The 22,324-nt window shown below is 41.7% G+C and overlaps 1 protein-coding gene across 2 annotated transcripts in view; it reads left to right on the forward strand.

Moving 5' to 3' along the window:
* Window positions 1–22,324, forward strand: part of ST3GAL1 (ST3 beta-galactoside alpha-2,3-sialyltransferase 1) — a 126,578-nt gene that overhangs the window by 47,170 nt on the left and 57,084 nt on the right. Inside the window, exon 2 of one of the 2 annotated variants that reach the window (XM_075581833.1) lies at window positions 17,519–17,590. The exons of the other annotated variant lie outside the window; for it this stretch is intronic. The gene's annotated coding sequence lies outside the window, so the exon portion shown is untranslated. The remainder of the gene's footprint in view (window positions 1–17,518; window positions 17,591–22,324) is intronic. 2 annotated transcript variants of the gene reach the window in all.

The raw sequence follows: 22,324 nt of genomic DNA on the forward strand, positions 1-22,324 counted from the left end.
CCCAGCTGCATTCGTTGCAAAGGATTGACAAATGCCTCACTTGCCTACAGTATCTCTGTCCTTCGCTGTTCAGCAAGGTTATGGCTTGAGCTGCTCTTGCTACAAAACAGCCTAACTAAGGGGTCCCCAACCTTTCTGTGCCCAGGGGTACACTTGAGAGTTCAGGAAAAAGTGGAAAGCACTAACCAATTAACACACACACTTACACAAAATACTTGGGGGGGCGGGAGGTCTGCAGATGCGTAAACGACTTTTCACGTTTTTTCCATGTTCTGCCCTCTAGTGTTTTATGTTGGTCTCTGAGAAAAACTCAGCATATCTGAATTGAGATTAATTTACCCCCCCCCTGTCAAAACGGCAAGAGATCTAAGTCATAGATGTAAACATGGCACAATCTACGGGTTTCGGATTTTCTTGTAAATGTCCTACCCAAAATATGGCTTCTTACAAAGTCAGTCGCGGGCACCTACATAAGGCTTTCCGGGCACCATTGTGCCCATGGACACCGCACTGGTGACTCCTGGTCTAACTGAATAGTTTTCTATTTAGGGTCCTATACTCCACTCAACATGGCTACCAAATTAAACCGCTGAACCGGCCGGGTTTTAGTAAGCCACGTGTTTCCTACTGAAAGTTATAATAACCCCTTTTTGTATCAAAAGCCCTAACAAGTTTGCAATACATTGGTAGCATTGAGGGGGTTAAAATTGCAGCCGCAATGACTCCGTTTCTCTCCCTTTCCAGCTGTGTGGCATTCAGTTTAGTTTGTAATGTTGGGCCAGAATGAAAACCTGCCTGTCTCTCTAGGGCAATCATCCCTCCAACTTTGTCTTTGTGTTTCACTCTGAAAGTTTCCAAACAGGGTTCCCAGCCCAGGCTCTCTGAACAGACTTTATTTAGGGCAGTTGGCAATGCCTTTCAGTTAGAACAGAACAGGCAGAAGGGGAGACATTATCACATTCCTAGAGCCGGGATCATTTGCTCAACAATACTGAGAAGCCGCTTGAATGCATTTTTCCAGTATATTTGATCCTGAGAATAAAAGGTCATCCGCATTAAGCCAAAGCTGCTACATTCCTAAAGTGTGTTACCGATCCAACATTAAGAACGGTAACATGTGCATGTTAGACCAGCAGGCATTAAAAAAATGTTGTTTCGTATCTTAACTATCTGATTGCATTTCCAGTTTTTATGAAGGCCGTAAATAGGTATTTAAACAGCCGAAAATCTGTTTCTGAACAAATCGCCTTAACATTATATATATATATATATATATATATATATTTTTTTTTTTTTTTTTTTTTATCTTGATATACTTTATTGTGAAAATGTCTAAGTACCTTCCTGCTTTGGAGAATTGTTGCAGGAAAACTAATTAAAAAAAAGAACTGTTTTTCACGTGTGTGCCTGGCCACCGCGGCTTTGAAACAATTGCAGACTGATTTATAATAGAGAATCCGCTTTAAAGAACCATTTCCTTTCATAAATATATCTCCAACTCCGGTCTTCAAGGGCCACCAACAGGTCAGGTTTTAAGGATATCCCTCCTTCTGCACAGGTGGCTCAGTCGTTGGCTGAGCCACTAAATGAGTCGCCTGTGCTGAAGCAGGAGTATCCTTAAAACCTGACCTGTTGGTGGCCCTTGAGGACGGGTGTTGGCCAGCCCTGTACTACATCATGATGCCCTTGGAGTGCAAGACCCCATGGTGTAGTAGCTACGTCTTTACGGCACCCAAAGAGTTAAGTGATCAAAGCTGCCCTGCCCTATATTGGTTGTCCAATTGCTTATGTGGAGACGATTATTAATGTACTGGAAGAACTAAGTTTGACCTAACTATTTCAAAGCCGCAGCATTTATCAGGGAAGATCTGTAATTACGTAACATTCGTCATATATTAACCCTGTTTATCGAGAAGCTTTTGAGTCTATGTTTAAAATGACTGGACACTAAATGTGTACATGCCGTTCCACTTCACTTGTCCTTGTTTCTTTTTGTAGTCTTACAACTGGCTATTGTTTCCGATGATTTAATATTGTAAAAAAAAAAAATAATGCAGTCAAACTCACGTTAATGATCTACACAAATTGACAGCCTTTCCACTGCAGCTTTCTTTGGCATGTATATTTGTTTTTTCTATCAGATGGACACCTTTCAAAGATGCTCTAAGCCAAGAGTGAACTACGCTTCCAAATGTGATTAGTCTCAGAGCCACAGAGGCATCTCGTTGACATGATTAAAATGAAAGTGGATCTGTGAATTATGCATCAGTGTTACTCAAAAAGAAAGTGGCGAACTCAAGATGCAATTGTAAAAGATCAATTCTTTTTTGTATTTACCCCGAGTATTTATATTGTGGGATAAAACTGGTAGGGTTTAAGCACATTGCATTGCTTGTCAGAATTGAGTGTATGCTCATGAGACCGTTGATATAAATCAAAGGATTTTCTTTATTGCCCAAATAGATAGAGCAGATCCTGATTTAATATTAACTTAACGTAGGCACGTGCAACAGTACGTTGCCCCAAATCTTCTTTTGCATTATGTTTTCCTCAAAACAGCAAACTATTGAAGGATTTTAGGATATGTAAGTTATCAGGATGATAAAAGGAAAGGCAGTTTTGAAATGCCATAGTTAAAGGATTTATGTAGTCACTTTTTTTTATTCAGGTTATTGTTTTAGATTAAATTGTTTCAATGCAACCCGTTATGCCTGACAGATGCTTAAAAATTGAACCGCAAATAACATTACCATTTGTGAGCGCATGCACTTGTCCACAAACATGCCTTGCCCCATTATCTCTTGACATACAATGGTTCCACTGCAGCATGGGATTCTGGGAAATGACATGTAAATGAGCTCTCGCAGTCTGTCACTTTCTGCTTTTAAAAGATGAAACAGATGCTGGAGTTACTGGGAGAGTCCTGGGATACCTGTGTGAGACAACTAGATTGAAACATGTAGTAGTAAAATAATGATTTGCATTTATAGTTGTAGTTCTCCCCCTTAAACACACAAGCACCTTACCGTATTTTAGTTCAACATGCAGCATTGTTCTTGTCAGTTTTCACATCATTTTATCCCGTGCTGTGCAGATCTTGATGAAAGTAGGCTTACTTTGCCCGAAATTATATTCACGATATATCTAATTAGTAATACAATATATATTAGATTCGCTTTGTCAAGGCTCCAGCATAGCACCAGGTCCAAACTGATTTTAAGGACTACTTTGGTACATTAAAAGCCATGTCCTACTTAGCAAGACATTGTACATTTGCAACAGTGACAGAACCTGCTCATGTACTGGAGCGGCTCAGTGAGTAAAGACACTGAGTAAGCAGGAGAACCTGGCTTAATTCCCGTTTTCAGCTCCTTGTGACCTTGGGCAGGTCACTTTATCTCCCTGTGCCTCAGGTACCAAAAACATAGATTGTAAGCTCTACGGGACAGGGACTGTGTCTGCAAAACGTCTCTGTAAAGCGCTACGTAAAACTAGCAGCGCTATACAAGAACAAATTATTATGTAGTTTTTTTACTATTATATAATTATATTACATATATGTAACCCTCCTTACCCGGCTCTAAAGAAGGCCACATCAGATTATTATATAGATAGGCAGTGCTCCGTCTCTCAGGCCTTTGCAGGGTGCTGAGTAAGTGCAGGCTGGGCGGGGATGCATGAATAACACAAGGACGGACACCAGGAACAATTATAAACAAAAAGATGCTTTATATGACAGCCGTCACCTTCGCTTCACAGACATTGACATACTGTTTACTTGACAGAAATTCGACGCAAATCACTCTGGTCTTCATCCCCCAGGTAGCTGTCATTCATACGCTGGGGAGGTTCTTAAACTTGTTACCCATAGAAAAGGATAAATTGGCAGTCTCTTGCATGAGGTTTATGATGCTCCACCACTTGTCGAGTGGGCCGTTAAGGCAAACACATTGGGCTTCTGAGTTAGCAACCCATTATTATGTCTTGCATATTTTCTCCATACCTATGTGATCAGGAATGCACATAGAACCATCCGGTTGCGTCGGTCCAAACATACTCAAGAGCACTCCTTACCAAGAGCATGTTGTATCCTTATCAATAGCGAGAACAATTGAGGGTCTTTACTACTGGTGCTTGCTTATGTCAGGGCACATTTCCTAACTAAAAACAACAAACGGTGATAGGACACATCTTACTACACAGGACTATACACATAAATCTATTTACTGGACTCACAGTGAGAACCCCAGTCAGGATTCTGAACGTGCTTCTAGAAAATTTGATGAACTATATATACCCTCTATATGCCCTATAGTGACATCACAGGTCACAAGACATACAACGGAGGGGCAATACCAGTGAGCCCACCCAATTAACCTGTTAAAGCCCCTTATAGAACTAGTAGTCCCAGAAAACAGGGCTTTCCCCCTTGAGAAAGGTCCCGCTCCGGGACCGAAACATCGGATTGGGCGGTTACTTTTGTACTTTTGCCTAATACAGATTTTCGTAGTATACTGGATTTGAGTGCAGTCTTTCTTTACCGGACGCAAGGATGGTTATATATATATATTAGTGTGTGTATATATATATATATATATATATATATATATATATATATATATAGTTATACGTTACCGTTCCAAGGATTGGTAAACAAGAGACAGCACTCAATGTTGAAAATCAAAGTGTATTAGTGAAAGCAAAAATACATCCAGAAACCCGGGTTTCTGGATGTATTTTTGCTTTCACTAATACACTTTGATTTTCAACATTGAGTGCTGTCTCTTGTTTACCAATCCTTGGAACGGTAACGTATAACTACATTCTCTATATGGGACGTGCACCTGTGGCTTACCAGCACCTATTGGAGTGCCAACTGCCTTATCTGAATATATATATATATATATATATATATATATATATATATATATATATACACACAACCAGTGCACAAAGTGCACTAAAGAGATATTACATCGCTACAGAATGATAATACTTCAATACAGTACTATATATAAGAGCACATTACATAAAAGTTAAGATTGGGAAAAAGTAGTCCCTGTCCTGAAGAACTTACAATGTAACTGTTTTGAGAGATCTGCACAGATGAAAGGGAGTGCGTTTTGTTTAGGATAATAAGGTATAGCGCCACCACACTGCCATTAACTTGTGGTCATGTGATCACTTTAGCAGTGCTTACATGGCCACCCCTCCCCCCAACTGATGTAAATAGAAGAAGAGGTGACTCTCCTTCTGTTTCTCTCGGGCCTGTGGCGTGTTCTGCCTATTGAGCTCCTAGTATGTCATTAGGCACTGAAAAGGTTAAGTGAAGGAGACACATTCACTGTACAAGTGTCTGTTGGGATTGATGATTAAAAGCAGCTATCCCACCCAGAAACATGAGTTTAACCTGTATAAAGATTATATCTTGCACTCTGAGCATTTCTGCTCCTTCCTGCCATGGTAACCTCGACCTGCTCCTTGCTCTGGGGAGATATCCATATTGACCTCCAGGACACAACATTTCAACTGCTCATGTCTCCTGAACAAAGCATAGCACTAAAAAAAGAAAATGTATCCTGAAAGGGCAGGAAGAGATATTTCAAAGTAAATATAGACATTAAATATTTCCTGTTATTGCAATATCCAGAAAATAAACTCCTACATCAGTAGGACTACATAATATATTGTAGAAAGGAGATAGATAGGTCTGTATGTGTATACATTTGTGGGTGTGTGTGGGTGTGTATACATATATATATTATCTATCTATCTATCTATCTATCTATCTATCTATCTATCTATCTATCTTTTTTATACACTGTGGGCACTTTATAAATTTAAATGACGCCTCGGGGTCATGTGACGTCACGTTGCCATGGCAACGTGACATCACTTGACCCCGCGGTGTAATTTGATCCGGGTTACCATGACGATGCGGTGCTGGAAGCCAAGGTAAATTAGTTACAGAGGCCTTGAGCGGTCCCTCTGCATTTAATTAAATTTAAATGCCTTGGGGGAGAGCGCGGGACCTGTGTAAGTGCCGCGCCCCCCCAGAAAATGTTGCGCCCCACCCTTTGCCCACCCCTGTTCTAGGGATTGATCAGGGGAGGGGGCATTCTCTACTTCACTTCCCGGTGGTTCTGACCGCGACCATATTATTGCTGCACCAGTATCATGGAGTTGGGTGCCGGAGGTCTAATTATTTTATGAGCATACGTTTTTTTTCTCCTTTTAATATTTACCACAACATACTGGCCTTGTCCCCTACTTTGTCTTACCATGACTTAAAGCAGCAGTCCAAGCTGCCGTGTGTGTTTTTTTTTTTTTTTTAATAAAACATTTTTCCCCTTTATTATATGCATCAATACAATCCACACAATTATAAGTAATTAGCCAAGTTGACGATCGATCCGTCCTCCTGTGATTAATCAGCGAAGATTCGGCTCAGGGATTCACTAAATGGCAGTCAGGGCAGCAGAAGAGGACAAAAGATGGAAAGTTCTGTGGGGAAGATCATGTGACCAGGCACTCACTAGATACAATTGGTGCACTGCTAGAGAGAAGGCAGGACTCAAAAAGGGGTGTGTCAGATGTGACTTTCTACATAGTTGCTAAAGAAACAAAAAATGCTTGTTACATTATAATACATAAAAAAATGTAATTTAGATATATTTTTAAAAAAATGCAACATGTATTTTCTCATAGTACAGAACTGATTTATTTATAAAAAAAAACATGTAGTGCATTGCTTGGACTGCAGCTTTAAGAGAATTTCCTTTCTAATCTCTTTAATGTATGCATGTATATATATGGGTATGGCTCTGTGTTTTCTAAGCAGTGCTATTTCAGAAGACCTCTCATGGCCCATTTAACTCAATGGATGAAAAGGTGTCTATAGCACCACTTAGTAAATATGTCCCAAATAATTTTTCTTAATCCCCCATCATGCTCGAACAATGTTAGTGTAACACACAGATTGCAATTTGTGAAGCCTTCTAAATTAACCAAATATAATTTTGTATTATCTTCAACCATGCAGGCACATAACGACTTACTCATCAGATTAACAGTGAGGGGGGAAAGCACTGAAACAGAAGCCAAAATGAGCCGTTTCTTTCCTTGCTCCACAAACTAGATCAGCATTTTGTCTGCTTTCCTGCCAGTGACATTTAACATTAGAGCCCATGTGTCACTAGAAGTTCCCAGCCATTTGATAGCATTCGATTAAATACTATGCAGATGCTGCTAAGTTATCATTCTCAGCTCTGTCAAGGCCAGTTGGCAGAGTACTTCAAGGACTACTTAATGAGTAGTGTGGTGTAATCAGACAGAATCACGTCCAGCACATCATTCCCGCAGCCTTCTACACCTTGCTACAAAGGCTGTGGTTCTTGTGTAGTGTTCTCAACTCCAGTCAAGACCCTCCCCCCCAACAGGTTACGTTTTGGATATCCCTGCTTCAGCACAGGTGGCTCAGTCTTTGACTTTGTCTTTGACTGAGCCACTTGAAGCAGGCTCATCAACTGAGCCACCTGGGCGGAAGCTGGAATAGCCTTAAAAGCTGACCTCTTGGGGGGTGTTGAGGACTCGAGTTGAGCACCTCTGGTGTAGGGTAACTGAAACGGCTTGGTATTACTGCCGGATGTTGTACTCACTGCAACTATAGAATAATGTTTTATTTTTTATTTGTCACTTTCGAGGTTTTTAAAAATGTGGATTAATCAGTGTTTTGTGTAAATCTCACGTGTTTCTGCTTGTGTCCACTCAAGTTTCTCTTATTTCTAAGGGCCCACAGAATAGGAGAGCCCAAACCAATCACAGCACCACATTTCTAGCACACAGTATGTGAATAAAAGTCAGTACAATAAATTAGGCACGCTTCCTTTCTGTGAAAATCCCCAAAACGTGTTTGTCGTCCCATGAAGGACGACATTTGGGAAAGGGATTTATGATGCGTTTTTGGACCTTGGCGGGTAATAAACACAAACCTTCATTCTTGGTTTAAAATATCCTACTTGCCAATTCTAGAGATGAGAGACTTTCCTTTCTTAAAACGCTAAATGTTGTATATTATGTGTGGACTGGTTACATGGAACATGTGTAATTGGTGATACCTGGCACTGTTTATGTAAAGGAAGCATTAGCTGTTTTAATAGACACAAAAATGTATCCTTAGGATGAGTTGCATGATGTTTCACTAACCAGCCTTCTGATTTCCACATTTACTTAACAGGAATTGTCTGCCAGACTTAGACAAAAAGGTTATTGCATTACTTTAGTATTTGTGTTATGACTAATTCAGTAAAGGTCACAGTTTTAAGGTGTGTTTGTGTATTGACGCTGAGTCATTGCGACGTACCAGAATAGTGTGTTCCTCTGAATTACCAAATTGAATTATGGAGAATGATTTTGTTTTATAGCAAAAGGGGACACACTGTAGGACAATTTAAATGTCATTTCCCAGAATCCCTGGCTGCAGTGGGAGCACTGTCTGCTAAGAGATAATGGGGAAGGGCAGCGTTGCAGACCTGTCAGACCTGTGAATGTATTTGCTTTTATTGATACAAACCTATTTTTTTTTTTTTTTTAAGAGAACATTAGAAATGAATTTATGATGTGTACGTTTGCAAGCAGTGTGACATTATGTTTTGGAAGGGGTTTACTAATCTTATCTGGGCGTTTTCTGCTGCTTTATTATTGCCCCTTACAAAAGAGGTTCTCACCTCCAGTCCTGAAGACTTCCGACAGGACAGGTTTTAGGATATCCCAGCGTTAGCACAAGTCAAAGACTGAGCCACCTGTGCTGAAGCAGGGGCTGATTGAGCCTCCTGTGCTGAAGCTGGGATATCCTTTGAACCTTACCTGTTTGGGGTTCTGAGTACTGGAGTTGAGCTCCCGTGCCTTACATGATTGAGGCTTAGGCCATGTGCATGGTTAGCCCGCGATCAGAATGAAGTGCCCCTGTGAGGCTGTCCTTAGAGCGCATGTGATGCAGAGTGTCGGCGCTCACAATGCGCGAGAAAACAAATACATTTGTTTCTGTCGCGCGATGGCCGGATCACGTGAGGAGTTCGCCCAATGAGGGTGGACCAGGTCTGGGACATCACAGCCGCGTCTACCCCATGGCCAAAAATCTCTCCTGCTACAGGCTTGCGTGACGCCGCGCGATCGCGCGCACTCACCATGGACGCACCTTTATATGTGGCCAAGGTGTTCTCAAATATGATTACCTCACTAATGTGGGGGGGGGGGTGGGATAAGGGTAAAGAAAACACTTCCCCATTCACAGGTCCCGGACAAATTCTACTGGCCAAGTATGTAGGATTTCACAATACCCCAAGGGGTTTTATAACTTGTACCGCTTCCAGAAAAGAAATGTGTCATGGCAATGAAAGATAAACTTTAATTTGTCATTATAATGACATGCATGATTATGTTATATTATTGTAATAACATGTTTGCAGAGTGGCTTTCCATTGTTAAGCCCTTCGTTATTATATTTTGAAGGGAGGTATGCAAACACCTCTGGTTTGAAATGCTGACGTTATAGTCTGTGTGATCACCTCCAGATGGGAGAAATAAATACTACGGCAACATTACAGGAACCCGATTTACAAATGGGTCAGCTGCGATGCTGGGAGATACAGTGTAAGTGGATAAGGTAAGAACTCCATCCATAAGCTTGTTTATTAAAGACCACTAATCTCCTAGTAACACCACATCTTTAGCTTCTCTCCTTGTCCTGTGGAGTAGGGCCAATGGGGAAGCTCAGTACCAGATGAGATGAAAATTCATGAGACTTCAAAAATAGTATGAACTTTTAGCTATGAACTCTTCCTACCAATTCTAACACACACACACACACACACACACACACACACACACACACACACACACACACACACACACACACACACACACACACACACACAATCACACACAATCACACATACATATACACATACACATACACATATGCAATCACACATACACATATACAATCACACATACACATACACATATACAATCACATATACACATACACATATACATATACAATCACACATACACATATACAATCACACATACACATATACAATCACACAAACACATAGACATATACAATCACACATACACATACACATATACAATCACACATACACATATACAATCACACATACACATACACATATACAATCACATATACACATACACATATACAATCACATATACATATACACATACACATATACATATACAATCACACATACACATATACATATACAATCACACATACATATATACAATCACACATACACATATACAATCACACAAACACATATACAATCACACAGACACATACACATATACAATCACACATACACATACACATATACAATCACATATACACATACACATATACATATACAATCACACATACACATATACATATACAATCACACATACATATATACAATCACACATACACATATACAATCACACATACACATACAATAACACAAATATAACACACACACACACACACACACACACACACACACACACACACACACACACACACACACACACACACACACACACACACACACATACAATCACATACACATACACATATACATATACAATCACACATACACATATACACATACAATCACACATCACACATACACATATACAATCACACATACACATATACAATCACATATACACATATACATATACAATCACATATACACATACACATACACATATACAATCACACATACACATATACAATCACACATACACATACACATATACAATCACATATACACATACACATATACAATCTCATATACACATACACATATACATATACAATCACACATACACATATACAATCACACATACACATATACAATCACACAAACACATAGACATATACAATCACACATACACATACACATATACAATCACACATACACATATACAATCACACATACACATACACATATACAATCACACATACACATACACATATACAATCACATATACACATACACATATACATATACAATCACACATACACATATACATATACAATCACACATACATATATACAATCACACATACACATATACAATCACACAAACACATATACAATCACACATACACATACACATATACAATCACACATACATATATACAATCACACATACACATATACAATCACACATACACATATACAATCACACATACACATATACAATCACACATACACATATACAATCACACATACACATACAATAACACAAATATAATAGAAAATCCTATTCCTAATAATATCTGTAGTAGAAAAATTGGGAACCTATTACTGTGAGTTTATACTGTAAACTAAACATCTATTCTATGTCTCACAGTACTGTTTGTGACGGGAGGGGGTAACCAGGCTCTCAAAGGTTAAGCCCGTTTTGGTTACCCCTGATCCGAGTATAAGGGCCCAAGAGAGTTAGATTCAGCATAGCCCAGAAAGGAGAATGAGACACATGGATAAATATGTATTCCTGTAGCTGAGGGAATCCCTAGGTTAAGAGGGTACGCCAGCTAGTGCCCATGTGACCCACAACCAGTATAGGGTTTGTGGGTACCACAACCGTATATGAGGTTATGGGGGGACTCCGAGTCCAGACTGAGTACAAAAGATAGTGTGTGGGGAATAAGGCAGATAGAAATAAAACTACAACATATTTATTCTTCCGTCCCCTGTTCCCCAAGACTCAGAAGTATAGTGAAATATACTTTATTAAAATGTAATGTGTTTTTACATTCGGAACCGATGTCCAAACAGACTGCCCGAGCTAACCCATAGGCGCCGGTAAGTCTGCTGGACATTGGAGTTCAAAGCAGTCAGTGGATACCAGAGGTGAGAACAGCATTTGGTCAGCAGGGTAAGGTGGAGTACCAGGTCCGGAGATCAATGGCAGTCGTCCGGGCTGCCAGACTTGGTGGATATTGTCTCAGCGGGTGGCATTGAGATAACCAGGGAGAAAGGTGGCAACCTTGCGCATGTCTCTTGGCTATTTCAGATCTCCCGCTGACCCGGCTTTTCTAGCCGGCTTGGCTCTGATTGGTTGCTTGGGAATGTTCTCACATGTTAATTGGCTGCTGAGTTTTGTGAATGAAACTCAGAATACTATAAGAATCTGTAATCCAATCAGATTGTAGTTCTCCAGTAGTAAGAGCGCGAGCGTGCTTTTCAAAGTTGCTTCTGCGCGAATAGCAGAGCTACCGGCTTCAATTTCGAGCCTGAAAAGCATGCCCGTCCGAGACTAGGTCCTGACTTTTGTGCCCAAGTTCTCAGAAATGAAGGTAGCGGACACGGCTGGGATTTTATGACTATTTTAGTTCCAGGAGATTTGGGTTGACTCGCGGTAAGGAGGGACCAAGTTCTCAGAGAACGTAGCGGTGGCGTGTGGAACTTTATGTCGATTTGGGTTCCCGGAGATTCCGGGCTAAGTCTCGGTCAGGGTAAGACTCACCCAAAGAGTTCCCTGCATCTAGTAAAAGTCTAGGTTTTTAACCCCAGTCCCAAAGTAAGTGTGTATTTTTGTCTGTATTTTGTGTATCATTGTGTGTAAGCGAATAAACTACAATTTATTTCATTACCCTGTTTTGCTCAATGTATGATCCTTGTTAAAAGGTATAAATAACCTGGTCTCCTGTGACACGCTTCACTAAACTGAAGCTACTATTTTCAATACAAAACATTGGCTTTGAGTAGCACATGTTTTGGGCTGGGAGTCACTTAATGCCTCATTGTTATAGAACTTGCCTTTGCATGCTTACAAGAGTCTGTGTAATACAATACTATTGTGTGTTACTACTTTCTGGTCTGTACATAATGTACTTAAAAACACATTTCTGGAGGCAACTAAAAGCAACACATGGAGTCTTTGAAAGACAAGTTATTTCACCGCTGCAAGTGTCAGAAATGTGTTACAAAGCCATTTGGCTCCTTTAAAACAGAGCCAACAGAGTTCTGTTCTATTGTACAGATCTTTTACCCCTCCTAATTATTACTATACATCAGACATTGTGATTTTCTTTTTTTATTGGCATTCATTAGCTCTGCCTTACAACTTAATGTAATTTGAAGGGGAAGTGAGAGATTCAAGGGGGAGTAAGTGGGTGGCGTGAGTTAGTCTGTGTCCCCCGTGCCGTGGACCGCGCTTATGCTCGAGTTGGACCAACTCTCCAAGCATGAGTGTTGGGCTGTCCGGCAACTTTCTTGAGGACGAGCGGGGGGGAGGAAGGAGGAACGTGGCCTAAACAGTGACTGGTGCTGATTGGCTAAGGAGGTCATGTGACCCCTCAGCGCGCCTCAAACTCAATTTGAATCTGTCTCGGCAAGCGCCCAGTGCTCGCCAGCATATGTTGACTGGGGCGCGCGCCGCATGGCCGGACAGATTTAAATTACTTGTGCTGACCGCACCGAGCAGAAAGCATGGTCAGCGGCAGCATGGGTGCAGCCTTACGCCAGGTTCCCACTGGCTACTGCAGCGCCCGCTGAGGCAGACGCTGCAGGAACAAGAGCCGCCCCACAATGGGGCCAGGCCCGCTGTGAAGGGGGGCCGCACGCTGTGCAGACAAACTTCTGCTCTCACGAAAATTGAGATCAGGAGTCGCGACGGAGTGCTAGGCCACGTCCCCAGGTGGTTCAGCCAATGAGGGCAAACCTGCCGGGTGATGTCACGGCTGTGCCTCCGTGACGTCCCCTCCCCCCCCCCGTCTTTCCCCCTGCAGCTCCCTGCAGATCGGTGAATTCGGCTGCACGCGCCGCCAGCCTCGCAGGCGTGTGTGCGGTGCAGGCAGCGGGGCCGCAGCCTAAGAGGGGAGAGAATGACATGGGGGCTGAACCTTTTTCTTCTGAGTGGACAAGCCAGGAACTTTGTAGCTATGGGTAGGATCTATTCCCCACCTCCTCTATTAGCTGCTTCATGCCGGTGCGTGGATGAATACTGCCCCTCTCATCTTCTAAGGCTGAGTCCATAGAGACTTCAGCTGTGCAGAGGTGTGTGGAGGCTTAGGGAAAGCGGGTGCTTTCCCTGGTCTTAGTTCGCGCGTCATCCGGGGGTGTGTCGGGGGGTGGGCCAGTGACGTCACGGAGCTGGTTCGCCCTCATTGGGAAGCGGAAGCCCCTACTAAAGCCGCTCTAAGCGTGTGCAAGCCCCTACTAAAGCCGCTCTCATTGCGGCTGCAGGAGCTCACTGACAAGCGTCAGCGCGGGTCAGCAGATAAGCGCTCACCATGGACTCAGCCTTACACTGGAAACTAATGATTAGCACAGGAGTGGAGCAGAATGTATTTAACAGCGCACTGTGTACCATAGGGAAATGGAGATATACATAGCACTGACAGCCCACCGGGTAGCAGGGTTCACCTGGGGTAGTCCAACGTTGGACCAAAGTGAGCTCATGTAAGAGATATGTATAGCAGTCTAAACGCATGTATGTATATCTTTATTTATTTAGTGCCAAAAGTGTACTCAGCGCTTCACAAAGAATACATAATTATAATAATACAATAAGCGCAGCAAAATCAGACAACAGGAAAGGAAATCACTGTCCCAAAGAGCTTACAATCTAAGTGGTATGATGGGAGACTTGGAGACAGCAGGTGAGGGAATAAGTGCTGTAGATGGCAGTACTTGGCCACAATGGTTGGTAGGAGGGACTGTGGGCATGGGACAGTAGCCATGAATGCAGGCTATTGGGATGCTTGATTTGGGATGTCGAGTTTTAAGATTAGTCAGTATTAAATCAGATAGGTTAAAAATCCATTAGCATGGGAAGAGGTGGCAGGGAGGTGCGGGTGTGAGCAGGTGTGTATTTGGTTGGGTCCAGGATTAGGAGAGATATCCCCAGCAGCAGGAAGGAGTAGATAGAGTGTGAATAGAGGATTTGTCGGGGTGCTTTTTATTGAGGGGTAAAGACGTTGTTGGGAAAGTGGTGTATAAATAATGGTGCAGTGTATGGCACAGGCATAGGTGGAGGGGAGGAGAGATTAAGAAATTAGGATAGAAGGGGAGTGGGGAAGTTGGAGGGAACAGAAACATTTACAAAGGAGTGAGGAAAGTAAAAAGAAAAAGCAATAGGGAGGGCATAGTGAGATGCAGGGAGAGACTTCCCAGGTATTGGCGGATAGGAAGAGTACAAATTATCAGAGCATTTAGAAAGTCAAGTTCTCCCTGTTGTTGTTGTTGTTGTTGTTGTTGTTGTTGTTGTTGTTGTTGTTGTTGTTGTTGTTGTTGTTGTTGTTATGCCATGTCCAGATCTTCATGTATTCTTCAGCTCCAATTCTCACTCCAGTATTAACTCCACAGACACATTACATGTGGCACTTAAGATGGTACACAGCCATGTAGTTGAGCCCTCCTATTTACAAAAAATAAATAAGGATAAGAATGTTAAATCATTGCAAGTTTTAAACTTTACAGGGTAACAAATGCTTTGGAAGGATTCAGAGGTCTTAAATTGTGTTGAATTGATGGTCTGCAGGTAAAATGGCAGTGTTTTACTCTAGTTGTTCTTGTAAAACTATTATGATGCCATCATTACCCAACAACCAAAAAGTAGATAGTATTAATTATCTGATGAAATAAATCTTGCGCAGAAATAATTAGAAATAAAAGAGTAGTCTTTTTTCCCACAGGATATAAATAAGTGACATTTTTCAAATAAGTGAATATTTATATGGTAGTTAATTACATGTATGATTGTATTCTTCGTATGTGTGTGTATGTGTGTGTGTGTGTGTTTGTGTGTATCAACTCCTTTTAAAAGCAGAGACTAGAAGAAAGGTAAATAAAACTATTTGTCAGGAGAAGCACTCAGGGCTCGCAAGGAGATGGCCCCATGACAAATGTAATGCAGTAGTCCACGCATTCAGGACGCATAGGAGCGTCATTTATCAAAGTCTGCCAGAAGCAAAGCTGGAACAAAAAGCACCAGCAGAAAATCATTCCTGTTGAAAGCAAATGTGATTTTTCTCTTTGATATATCTGTTGCAATATATTTCACTGGTTGGGCTCCAGTTTTGCAGCTGGGGAACCTTGGTACATAGCCCCTATCCCCCATGCACTCTGCTGGTATTGGGGTTCTCACTTTTTTTCAGTGGTCTTTACATGTGTACCAATGACTGGAGAGTAGAAGTTCTGGAAGATCTCGGCAGTGCTCCCTGATTGTCCAGGTTTAAAATACATCACCTGGTTAATTAGCGCTTCTGCTTTCCAGAGTTGACATCCACAACAAAAAAATACATTGTGCACACAATTGATCTGCTGACACCAAATAAGTTCTCAGCAGTGGGAGAGGATGGGAACGCGAAGTGCAGATGCAAATAATGACATTGTTACAGGTATCTCCAATTATGGCTTCGTGGTTACTACTTTTATAGATTGTGTACCGCAAATTAGTTCACTTTTCTCTTTGATTTTACTCCAATTACATGATAAACTTTCCTGCATGATCAAATTAAGCAGGTGAAACTTTTGTAATAAATGACCCCTAGGGCATTAGACCCTGGATATTTATTTAGTGTAAACAACATATATTTTATGTCCAATTAGTTTAAACTTCAGCTTGTTTTATTACACCGTATCTGCTTTTTTTTTATAGAAGGAGAGTACTCTGCGCACTGTTCCGTTTCAGTGGGGTTTCTATCTGGGTATTATCATTTATTACACAGACTTCCCGATGCTACACCATGGGGGAATATGTATGCATGAGATTTGTGCTGAACGAATAGCCAGCGTTACTTAGCAGGTGTGTATCATTTGCAGTTGCACTGATCGAGCAGATTGCCACTGCTATGCTATTGGAGTAGTATTTGTAAATAAAGATCACCGCACACAGCCAGAGAAGTGTCGCATGGTGTGTATAAAGAAGATCTGGCAGAATGGGATAGCAACATTACCTGTGCGTTAATACCCTCCTAGTCATCTTGATACATACTACAGTGATGTTAATGCTACCGATACGTTGCTTTGTTTATTATTTCTGATATGCAAACAGCTCATATAAGTCCGATTTTGATACATACCTCTATGTTTTTACTGCGTGCACCTGCAAATGACAAATCCTAGGTGTGCTGTATAACGTGGAGTCTAATGTTGCAATGTATCTATCCACAAGACATCATGCTGACATCTTCTTGGTTGTGTTTGTACTGTAAATACCAATCTTTGTAGAGCTGCATAAATGGTGAGAGCTTTGGAGCATTTTCCCAACTGAGGTAATACTTCCCAGAATATTTCACAATATTTTCCAGAAGTATGTGGTCATGCAGTGGGGTAGTACCAATTAGCAACATGTTTGGGAATTGAAATAAAGTAAAGACACCCGGCTAACAGAGTTTATACTGTTTGGAAGCAACACCCTGTACTGCTCGTTATATATCACCGTAATCTGTGATTAAATTGAAGACCGCGAGAGTGCTGCATTTTTCTTCTCCACAGCATACCATCTGGAACCCATGTCCTGCGAGCACCCATGGCAGTATACCAATAATGTCAGCGTATTAAAGCACGGTGAGAACAGAAAGTTATGTAAGTTGTGCATTGCCAGCTTGGTACAGTTGTCCATGTCATATGCAACGGTTAATCTGGCCTATGACGTGGTTTAAGCAAGCAACAAACATTATTTGTAATAGGATAGACGGAAGGAAACAAAATGGAGGATGAATGATGACAACTAGAAACAACAGACAGGATTTATTTTCTGGTTGGTCCACTGAGCAATATCAATTTAGTGAATTCTATTATTGCGATTTGTTTATTTATAAAGTGTGTTACCAGGAAGTAATATATTGAGAGTTACCTCTCGTTTTCAAGTATGTCCTGGGCACAGAGTTATGATAACAATACATGGTGACATTAAATGAACAGAGGTTATACAGTAAATTCCCACAAACGTTATGCAACACTTATACAGCTTGAAAGATGGCTGCTATGGTCTGAATTGGGCACTGCTACTTTTGACATAAAAACATTGAAGGGGAAAGCAAATAAGACCACAACAAAGACAACAAAGCAAAAAAAAAAACATCCTGTATGTTTTAGGAAGACATTATGGATTTTAGAAAGTATTAAAAACCATGCAACATTTACAAAGATCTCATTTCAATTTCCTACAATCAAAAATTACAATTTCCTACAATCAAAAATTACAATTTCCTACAATCAAAAATTACAATTTCCTACAATCAAAAATTAATCAAATTGTTTCCCCCTGTGAATGTCCCTGATCACACATTAAAACACAATGTTTATTAGGTATCCGGACTTATAGCAATTACAGATGTGAATGAGTGCCCCAGCTGTGGACAGATTTATGATGGATACAGGAAGTTATGCATATCAGTGGGCTACATTCTCCTGACAACAATGTCCAGGATAGTTAGTATTCATGAAGCAAGGTCTGCTCCTGGGCCACTGGGAGTAGGGTTTGTTTCTTGACCTGTGCTATTCTCTGGGACACTTGATTTAGCTACAAGTTGGAGTATTGATGTGACAAAGGCTAATCTGGGCCTGCTTCTTTTGCAGTGGTGGTTTGACTGTTCTCTTCTGCCATTCAAGGTGTTTGGTCATGTTCTACTTGAGGTGATATCAGCTCAATAAATAAATATCATGTAATTAGAATGCCATTGTTGGTCATACAAATAAACACAGGGATATAAATAAGTAGTTATTACTTTCAGAGTGATTAAACATTTTCTAAGCATGACAGTTACACTGATTAGTTGTTAAAATATTGTTTGTGTCCCACTATGTGAGATTGCCCCTTTATGTTATTTTATTAAACTGAAAATAGTCCCGTACACTTAAATGTGTAATGCTCTGAAACACATTTTTCAATTATGAAATGGTTATTAAATTGGTAGGAAAGAGGGTTTCTTGCACTTTTTCCTATCTTCCCCATGCACTGTCACACACCAGCACTGCTCTATGGAACTTTGTCCTTGCCACGGTTTATTGTCCACTTAAGCTGGCATTATCTGGCATTATCTTGTATCAGAAGCTTGACTGTACAGCAGAATATAAAGAACAAAGTACTGTAGCTAGAGCAATTTTGGCAATCACATATGATTTTGCTGCATTGTCATGTAGCTGGAAACGCCAGTCAGTGCTGTGAGAAATAAAGAATCCATTGACTACTATCTGAAAGAACAATGCAGGGTAGTTGATTTATGGTTTTGTGGATCAGCCACTTCCCACCTTGACATACTATTTTTTTATTAAACCGAGAAATTACCAAACCGGTTTATTATCATGTGAAATAAAGGAATAAGTGGTTGTGGGAAGCAGGAAGGCTCAGCTTTATTCGCTGAATCTTGCTCCGCCTGTACACTGTAAATGATTTATTGGCCCTTTCAATTGTATTTTACCAGAGAATATACAATTGTACTTGGACTACAAGTTTAATGCATTTCTTGCAATACGGGACCCTGCCAGAATGCCAGCAGCATGCAGAGAAAGCCAGAGAATAAATGACCACAAGCTGCTTGCTGGTTTCCCTGCTTTGAATCCTGCCTTCTTAGTGTGATATCTTTGAGTTTCCTTCTCCCTGTAAGAGTAAGGCTAAGGCCCCGCTCCCAGAGTCAGCGCGCCCGCACTGCAGACTGGCGGGGCGCTGATACTACACAGACCGCGATATGCGGTCTGTAGGGAGCCGGAGCGGGAGGTGCGCGGGAGTGGGAGGCTTGAGTGGGAGGGGGGGAGCGGGAGGGGGGGGGGCGTGGCTTGAGCGGAGGGACCCGCTACTCTCCCCCCCCCTCCCTCCCTCCACGGGCTCGGGCTGGAGCTGCTGATGGTAAGCAACACACACACTCATACACACACGCAGGCACTCTCTATCTCACACACACACACGCACGCAGGCACTCATATACACACACACGCGCACACACACAGGCACAGACAGAGGCAGGCACTCACGCACTCAGACACACATACACACACACAGACAGAGGCAGGCACTCACGCACTCAGGCACACATACACACACACAGGCACACACACAGACAGAGGCAGGCACTCACGCACTCAGACACACATACACACACACAGGCACACACACAGACAGAGGCAGGCACTCACGCACTCAGGCACACTCATACACACACACAGACAGGCACGCACGCACTCAGACATACACACAGACAGGCACACACATACACACACACAGACAGGCACGCACGCACTCAGACATACACACAGACAGGTACTCACGCTGCTGTCACTCCTCCCCGCTTCCCGAAGCCTCTCCTCCTCCCGAAGCCTCCCCTCCCCATTGGCTCACAGCCACACCACGTGACGCGTCAACGCTAGGGAACACCATTCTCTTGTATCCCCTAGCGGCTGACGCGCCACAGCGTGTAGTCAGCTGTGCAGCCAGGGGGGACCGGGACCGGCTCCGCAGGATTCCCCTGCTGGTGGGGAACTAGTGTGTGGCCACCCGCGCCACCGAGCGCAGCGGGACCGAGGCCTAAGAAGAGGCAGGGAGAGCAGTTACAGAGGCAATCCAAGCAGTTTAAAAAAAAGAAGTATTTTTTAATATTTATACAGGCAGCCTTTGATTACGTTTATTGAAATTGTATTACCTAAACTATCGATCGATTAGTTCTCCCGTAATTAATCAGCAAAAGCCTGTTTCCCAGGGTTCACTAAATGGCTGCCTATCAGTTTCAAATCAATCCTTCAGTCAGTGTAAGGGCTGGTCTATAGTGTGCGCGCTTGCTGCGCCGTGCGCGCGCGGCAGTTTTGTTGGCAGTGGTTAGTCAGCCTTTCTATAATGGTGCCGCGCACGCATGGCAGTGAGCGTGGAGCCGGCCGACAGGGGAGAAGATGGAGAAAATAAAGATTTTGCGCTGCTACTGCCGCTGAAATGTATGTACAGTATATATGTGAGTGTGTGTGTACAATGTTAATAAATATTTTATTCTTACCACCATGTCTTTTTTTTAATAATTACAAATAATAAATTACACACACACATATGCAACCTGTCGCTTCCGGCAGCACGACCACCATACACACAAAATATGTGTGTCACGTGCACGTGCATTCGCACAGGCACGGATGCGTGCACAGACGCACACACTATATTATGGGCCTCACTCAGCAGCTACAATGTATTACTAAGGTAACATTATCTATGTGCTATTCTCTGGGACACTTGATTTAGCTACAAGTTGGAGTATTGATGTGACAAAGGCTAATCTGGGCCTGCTTCTTTTGCAGTGGTGGTTTGACTGTTCTCTTCTGCCATTCAAGGTGTTTGGTCATGTTCTACTTGAGGTGATATCAGCTCAATAAATAAATATCATGTAATTAGAATGCCATTGTTGGTCATACAAATAAACACAGGGATATAAATAAGTAGTTATTACTTTCAGAGTGATTAAACATTTTCTAAGCATGACAGTTACACTGATTAGTTGTTAAAATATTTTTTGTGTCCCACTATGTGAGATTGCCCCTTTATGTTATTTTATTAAACTGAAAATAGTCCCGTACACTTAAATGTGTAATGCTCTGAAACACATTTTTCAATTATGAAATGGTTATTAAATTGGTAGGAAAGAGGGTTTCTTGCACTTTTTCCTATCTTCACCATGCACTGTCACACACCAGCACTGCTCTATGGAACTTTGTCCTTGCCACGGTTTATTGTCCACTTAAGCTGGCATTATCTGGCATTATCTTGTATCAGAAGCTTGACTGTACAGCAGAATATAAAGAACAAAGTACTGTAGCTAGAGCAATTTTGGCAATCACATATGATTTTGCTGCATTGTCATGTAGCTGGAAACGCCAGTCAGTGCTGTGAGAAATAAAGAATCCATTGACTTCTATCTGAAAGAACAATGCAGGGTAGTTGGTTTATGGTTTTGTGGATCAGCCACTTCCCACCTTGACATACTATTTTTTTATTAAACCGAGAAATTACCAAACCGGTTTATTATCATGTGAAATAAAGGAATAAGTGGTTGTGGGAAGCAGGAAGGCTCAGCTTTATTCGCTGAATCTTGCTCCGCCTGTACACTGTAAATGATTTGTTGGCCCTTTCAATTGTATTTTACCAGAGAATATACAATTGTACTTGGACTACAAGTTTAATGCATTTCTTGCAATACGGGACCCTGCCAGAATGCCAGCAGCATGCAGAGAAAGCCAGAGAATAAATGACCACAAGCTGCTTGCTGGTTTCCCTGCTTTGAATCCTGCCTTCTTAGTGTGATATCTTTGAGTTTCCTTCTCCCT

The sequence above is a fragment of the Ascaphus truei genome, chromosome 2 (assembly GCF_040206685.1).
Source record: "Ascaphus truei isolate aAscTru1 chromosome 2, aAscTru1.hap1, whole genome shotgun sequence".
Lineage (NCBI taxonomy): Eukaryota > Metazoa > Chordata > Amphibia > Anura > Ascaphidae > Ascaphus > Ascaphus truei.